The sequence below is a fragment of the Cherax quadricarinatus genome, chromosome 19 (assembly GCF_038502225.1).
Source record: "Cherax quadricarinatus isolate ZL_2023a chromosome 19, ASM3850222v1, whole genome shotgun sequence".
Lineage (NCBI taxonomy): Eukaryota > Metazoa > Arthropoda > Malacostraca > Decapoda > Parastacidae > Cherax > Cherax quadricarinatus.
The window spans coordinates 27,765,223-27,773,027 of record NC_091310.1 but is presented as its reverse complement, the minus strand read 5'-3'; positions in this window follow the sequence as shown (position 1 = coordinate 27,773,027).

Below are 7,805 nucleotides of genomic sequence, written 5' to 3'. Positions count from 1 at the left end.
ATCGTTTGTACCAGGATTTTATTGTGCTGGTGTATCAGCCAAATATTGTTGTATCAGTGGTATACTGGACTGACAAGCCTGTGAGTTAATACTAGTGGCTTTTTCAGTTCGTTACAGTCTATTTGCAAATATATGGCTCAACACTTGGGTGGAGCTTACTTCTACTGGTGAGTCCCGCCCACCTGTGATGATGCCTCTAACTGCTGCACTTTATCTGACCCCAGCATGCAAGCGTCCATCTTCTTGCCTGTACATCAGAGTGGCCTAGACTAAGGTGCTGAATACCTTGAAGGCTGAGGGACGGATTTCCTCATCTTTCACTGTCTTGTGTGTAAAATTTTTGAAAGCCGAGGGAATGATTACCTCGTGTTATATTCTCTTCCGTATATAATATCTGCATTGAAATGAAAACAAAACACTGGTTGTCGAAACGTCTTCAGAGCTCTCGGGAGGAAATGTTGTGACGGTAACTCTGTCATAAAAATTACTTGAAAATCAGTTATTATTCTGAATGTAAAGGTATAATATCAAAGGTATAATAACATTAGTGTTGCGCATGTGTGTAATTCATTATCTTGTCAATACAGATTATTGGAAATAGTTTGAGGGTATACATGGGAAGGAATTGTGAAGGGAAGAGTAGGGAAGGGCTTGTAATTGGAATAATGGGAAAAGTTTCAGTTGTAACTAAGGAAGGCGAGACTTCAGAGTTGTTAGAGGGAGGGTCAGGAAAGGAGAGAGATATATGTGTCTGGTTGGATGGATACTGAGTGGGACGAGGCACGTAAGTGGGATAGTGTTGGGGGAAACTGTTGAATGAGATGGGATTTCGATTTGGGTGTTGTGACACAGGTCTTGAGTCGGGGAGGATGGGGAGGTTATCGATATTTTTGAGGATATATGGGAGGGTTGCTGTTGAGTATTTGTTTGATAGGAAGATTTAGTTTGGGCTTGGGGAGGGGTGAGTGTGTTTAGGTTATCGCTGGATGAGAGGAAACGGGGGAAAAACTATGAGAGAGAATGAAAGAGGTAAGAGTGACTAGAAAGGGATAAAAGTAATGAGAAAAATGGATAGCGATGGGACTTGGTTAAGGAAGGAGGGGAGAAAGACTTCATATATGTCTACATACATGTATTGTCTGTTGTACGCTAACATTTCCCAGAGCCCTTATTGCTCACCTGCCAGTGAATGAAGTACCTCTCATCCATCCACTCACAGGAGACACAGACCACCCGCTACACGCCAACAGGAGGCGATAAGTGATCTTCAGAATACACTTGTGTATATATATATGAATGAGGTAATACACGGGGGAGGTGAACTGAAGGGTCGTGTTCAAGGTTCTCGGCAAACCCAGTACATGACAAGACCATTTTTCGTTAGTTAATCTCATCTGCCTTCCGCTAAGCCTTCTCAGCTGACTTTAATCTTCTTGACCACCTGAGTCTTGTACGGGGCTTCCATGGGAGGGGAAGCTGGGGGTTCTGGGAGAGCCTAGTAGGGGAGGTGGTCTGGGGAGGAAAGAGTTAGCAGGGAAAGGAAGATGAGTAAGAGTTGGGAAGGAAATGAGGGAGAGGGAGGCAGAGGCGGCCAGGCAGGATGATGGTCGTCAGTAGGTGGTGGTAACAAGTTTATTGAGACGGAAAAAAAAAACTTTCAGAGGGGTGAAGAAGCTACAGCTTCCTCTCCTTCCTACTATCATACATGTCACAAAGAGCTCACACAGGATAACGCTCCTTACATACATTTCTGACAGTCTTCAGGTCAAAATGCTGTTTTTCACATTACATAACACACTGAGCAAGACTGTTTATTCATAAGAACATAAGAATCGGGGAGCACCACCTATAGTGACTCTTGCAGGACAAGCCCTTGTTAAATTGTCAGAAAAAGTCTGCTGATGTGGATTTTAATCATATGATGTCCTGTTCAGCGACTCATTAAGTGTTTAAAAAACCGTGGCAATGCTTACACGACTGTGTCCTTGACTCAAGGTCACAGATTATGTCCGTAGTAGAGCAGTTGGCTCTTCATCACAACTTTGTGGCTGCTGAGATCGTTGTTTATCTACTCAGTAACTATACACTAAACTCATTTATCGTATGTGGGGTGAGAGTAGATATGGTGTTAGGCCTGACTGTAAGGTGCTGGACATCAATGTCCGTAGATCATCTACTCCTAGGAATACATGATGGGCACCAGTTCGGACAGGCTTCTGGTGCAACAGCGGTAGCAGCAGCAGGCGACTTCGTAATGACAGTGTCACCCAGCTGCTTAGTGTGGTGGCAGTGCTAATATTGTTCTTCTGCCGCGTTATTATTGTTTTTTTTCAGTGGGGCGGGGTGAGATACCCGAGGCGCTGCCAGTGAATAGGTACGTGTGTGCTGATGTCTGGTAAGTTCCTTTTTGACAGAGGTGGGTTTTCTCTGTGAAACCATGTCATACCACAGGTATTTTGATGTACGGCTGAGGATTTCTTGTGTTTGTTTTGCAGTGTTTTGGGTCATGTGCTGAGTCTAAGCCTGACTGGTATGGGAACCAGTACATGTGTGCTCATCCCTAGTGGCTAATTTGGCAGTATCATCTGCAGCCTCGTCACCTTGGATGGCAGTAAAGCTTGGCATTCCTTGAATGGGGTTGCACGTCCCTGTGTGGAGGAAAGACGCAATAAATAATACCTTTGCTGGAAATGCTCCGGTTATCAGGTCTTGAGATACTTTCACATGGGAATTATCCTTATGGATGTCATATCACGAGGCAATTTAGACACGTCATATCAGTTAAATATGGTAAAGTGTAAAATGGAGGTCAATAAAATATCACTATTGGAAATAAATGGTATAAAATACCGACACAATGGAAATATAAACACATATGCAGTATAATGTGATCCTTTATTGACTACGTTTCGCCCACACAGTGAGCTTTTTCAAGTCACAAACAGATCTACCTGGGGTGGAAGGGACGCGAGTATTTATAGTCAGGTTCAGAATGCTGAGGTCAGGTGGAGAATGCTGCATCTGATGATGTACCGAGTGGGGTTATAGAGTCTAAGATCTGTTTGTGACTTGAAAAAGCTCACTGTGTGGGCGAAACGTAGTCAATAAAGGATCACATTATACTGCATATGTGTTTATATTTCCAAAATATCACTATTGTCTTTGAGAAGTCAGAGAGATCGTATTGAAATCCAGTTGCGTATTAATAAGAATTTGGAGTTTTTTCTTGTTAATTAAAGCATTTAATTGAGCTCTTCATAAACAATATATAATATCGAAAAGATCACTCGCAGTTATGCTACAATCTTGTCAAAATTAAAATGACTAGTTCTTTGTTGGCTATATAGGACGCCTGAAGAGCCCGGCTCACCCCCAGCCAGCAGCTGCAGAATTATGTTCCCTCAGAGCTTAATTACACTCGCAGTCGGGAAAATAAACAAGGAGGTAGTAAGCAAAGCAAGGTCGGCTTGGCCAGGCCACCACAGACTTCCGGAACACCTACTTTAGTGTAGGATTAGATTTTTTACCACACAACTACACAGCGTCGGAGTCGAGCCTCAGAATTTCAACAAAGAAAAACAACGGTCTTTTTTCTCTCTCTGTTGTACCACGAAGACCGAATTCTGTTTAGTAAGCTAATGCCAGATTAAGCCCTGTTATCATAACTTATACACTGTTACAGGTCAAAATACATGTTTACAGTGTCTGGTATATCGTTACAGTGAGCAAACCTTTGGAGGGGGGCGGGGGGGGCGGAGGAGGAGGAGGTACTAGAGATATGCAGAGAATATTACGAGACGTTAAATTTAGATGATGTCGTAGAGGCAGAGATTTTATGCTTGGTACAAGGAGGAATAAGATGGTTTAGGTTGAGAGAAGAGCAGGAAGTGTGGCAGCGGGCAAGGCATTAAGTAGATAACCACCCTACTACAACGTCCACTCTACCTATCCTGTACCACGTCTACTCTATGTTCCACTCTGTCAACATGGCACTCAATCCCTCACACTGACTCCATGCAATGGCTGCTTCAGTACGTACACACATACACACACACACACACGTGGCCCCCTCGCACTTAATAAGCACTTTCGTTTTTGCTCTCACACTCTGGCTGTGACGACCCCCAGACCTCTAACCCAGCCTAACACACCACCCACACGTCAATCCCACCCACACGTCACTGTCAGAATAATAAAGCTCATGCTGGGCAAAATATTACGTAGTCTCTCATTATATATTTTTTCCCAACTGCCAAAGACTCCGATAGGTACACAGGTTACTTCCCAAATTGACGGAAAATAATATAAATTACCAAAATATTCTAGAGCCTAATCCCTGTCTAAAATGTTTTATTAGGCTATTTTAATATTATTATTAATTCCCGGGGAAGCGCTTAACAAGTAGGGATCATAATGGGAAGCACTGAAGTTCGATGCAGGGAATGGGATGATGAGTCTAATTCCTTCCGCAATGCTCATTATAAAGTCAACATTTGTTTCTTCAGTTGCCACTGAAATACACATTTTTCCCGAGTAAATTATGAGGCTACTATAGTAAAATAGGTCGCCATATTAATTATGTCAGCAGCTGGTACGTGTCACCACCCAACATCCTGTTACTCTCTGCTGCCTACTGCAAGATTTTCCTTACATCCTCTTGCATTTTTTTTTTGTGTCCTCTACCGAGGCGATTTTCATTCTTATTTGGTAGGTGTTTTTCCCTGCGTAAGCTTTGAGGACAAGAAACAGAATAGGCACCAAGATCGTGCCTTGTGGAACTGTACTTTGCTAATGCTAGATTTTGCTTTATTTACTATTACTCTTTATTCTAATCATCAGAAACTTCAGTATCATACTTTCCCTGTTGTACTTATTGTTCGTATTTTATGTGCACTCGCTCCATAGTCATATTTGTCGAATACTTTCGCGAAATCCGTATAAACACAGCTGCATTTGGATTTTCTTCCAACGCCTCCATTTTCTTGTCATAATAGTCTAACAGCTGTGAAAAGCATGATTGTCCAGCTCTAAATCCATGTTAATTCGCCTTGTACAGGTTATGTTTTTTCGTAAAGTTTGGAATTTGGTGTTTCATCGCCCTTTCAAAAACTTATGATTTGTAATGTTAGTACTACCGGTCTGTAATGTTTTGGATCAAGTTCAAATGTTTTATTTATGCAAAGTCATAAATCAGCCTAACAAAATCAGCCCACACACACACATGACAGACTTCACCCACATGGCAGCCCACACACACACATGACAGACTTCACCCACATGGCAACCTACACACACACATGGAAGCACCCATTCAACATCACACCTATACCCCCGTCTCCCCCTCCCCCATCCAATCTTAGGTCAATGTTCACGCTCTTCCCGACCTTGTTATCGTATCCTCAACCCACACGCCCATATTAATATCCCACCCAGTCAACTCAAGCAGCTATGTCAACTCCACCAGCCCAGATCTTCTCTACACTCGCCCCCAAATGACGCTTTAACGCCCACACCCCCATTCACCCCCACACCACCCAATGAAGTTATATATTTTTTCAGACAGCAAAATAAACCTGGATCAATCATAAACGCATGACTCCTGGACATCATGATCATGGATGTAACAAAATGTTGCCACAATAAAACGTCGCGTTAGTTGCACTTGTGTTCTTTTTCCTAACGTATTGTTGGTAATTCTACCAACATTAATACAAGAAAATCACAGATGTGGTAATATTTATCACGCAAGAAGGTCGTTGACTTAGCAAGGTTACACACACAAGGCCACCTCGCAGGTAACTTACATAAAGATAATGAGGGTCTTATTCTTCACGTTCTCTTTGCTTAGATGTTTCTACCACTGACGTAGTGTTAGGAAGTTTCCCAGTGAATCCTCACTCTTCTACCAATGACTGCACGGTAAGTAGTGTTAGGAAGTTTCCCAGTGAAGCCTCACTCTTGTACCAATGACTGCACGGTAAGCAGTGTTAGGAAGTTTCCCAGTGAAGCCTCACTCTTGTCAGCTTCTTTCTTCTTCAGAATGCGTGCAATTTACGTAGAAGTTTCTTGTTGGGTTTAGTTTGGCTCAGTGATGTTAGGCGGTTGTAAGAGTTTCCTCGTCAGCGTTTATTTTTCTTTTACTTGTGCTGAGGATTTTGGAGGAATTGTTTTGTTTAGCGTTGTCCCTGAAGCCAAGTCACAGGAGCAGCCAAGTCACCGAGACCGCGAGAACAAGAAAGCATCTACATCGAGAACTATCTTGTAGCCACAAGTGTGTACTGAAGGTCCACACTTGTGGCAGTAACAGCCTAGTTGAGTAGGCCTGATCCACCGGGAGGCCTGGTCATGGACCAGACCGCGGGGGCGTTGGCCCCACGGAACACCCTTCTAGTAGATTCCAGGCAGTAGTGTTGCAGGAGGCCGAGTCACAACTCCCAGCACTGCCTCTTGTCTACAACAATCAATTGGTATCACTAGGATTAAACTTTCTTGAGTGCTATGATTCCTGCGCTTGACACTATACTGGGTGCAACTCCTCCACTTCTACAGCCAGCGCATTTCACTTTTTTTTTTTTTACTTCCTTCTAGAGTAATTAATATATTTGTATCTTCTATATCCCCTTGTTCCTAGTCCACAAATTTCAGTCTATCCCCTGTCCGCCTGTCAATTCGTCTAATATATCTAGTACGTGGAAATCATGGTTTCCTTGGTCCTCTTTTTCAGAGTCGTCAGGATCAGCCTCTTTAATCTCTTCTTATAGTGCACAGAGCTGGGACTATTCTGGTTTGAAACCTTGGGACTTTGTCAAGCATCTGATAACCCTGGATCACGTGGGTACTGCCTTGGTGGTGGTGGTGGTGCTGCTTCTGGTGTGATCCTGACGCAAGGTGTGTGCAGTGTTCTAAAAGATTTTTTTTATGGAGGTTCCTAAAGGCTATTTCAAGACTCGTTTTCTTTGCAGCTGAAATCTTAGTTTGTGTTTTCCTCCAGTAGTTCAGTCTTGCACCACAAGTAACACTCCTGCTGATTTGAGCCTTGAACGTGGTTAAATATACGTTTGTATAGGTTCAGGTAACCTAACAAAAGGTAACATGACTTATGGTAGAGAAGAAAAGTATATGTTTAGAAGAAGCGTTATGAAACTGACGCGGGGAACCTCCTGAAACAAATACCAAACTAAGGTGAGATTAAGCCGAATCGATAAAGTCTGTGCGACTCGTATTCATGGTTCTTGGTTCTTGGAACCATTTTTATGACCATTCATCCAGCAGCTCTTGCGTCCATATTCCTCTTAATAGATTCTCATCATCTGCAGATATATACATTAAATTTATTTTCTCTGCCTGGACATTTGTATATATCAAACAGTAAGCTAGCTTTTGCTAATTCATGAATCTATTAAGTGCTTTCGTTCACCATCCCGGCATATCTTCATGCACTGTCACTATCTTTTGTGTTACAAAAACTCCAAGAACATTTACTCTTTCTGCACTGTTTATTCTTGCAGTAGGAAGTAGTCCCAAGTGTTTTCTTGGAATCTATCTATCTTGTGACAACACTTGTACTGGTTAGTATTGCCGAGTTTTCCTTTCCTGAATCCGTATTGATTTTATCTGATGGAGGTCCCTCTCCAGGTGCTCCAGTACCTTCCTCCAGGTGCTCCAGTACCCTCCTGCTGGCAATCATAATTACTTGGTACAGGATGCAAGTCAGTGTTTTTGACCCGTCATTCAGTGCCTCCTGTCTGTTCCACTCCTTAAATACATAGACTACATTAGCAAGGATTCACTTACGATCTTTAATA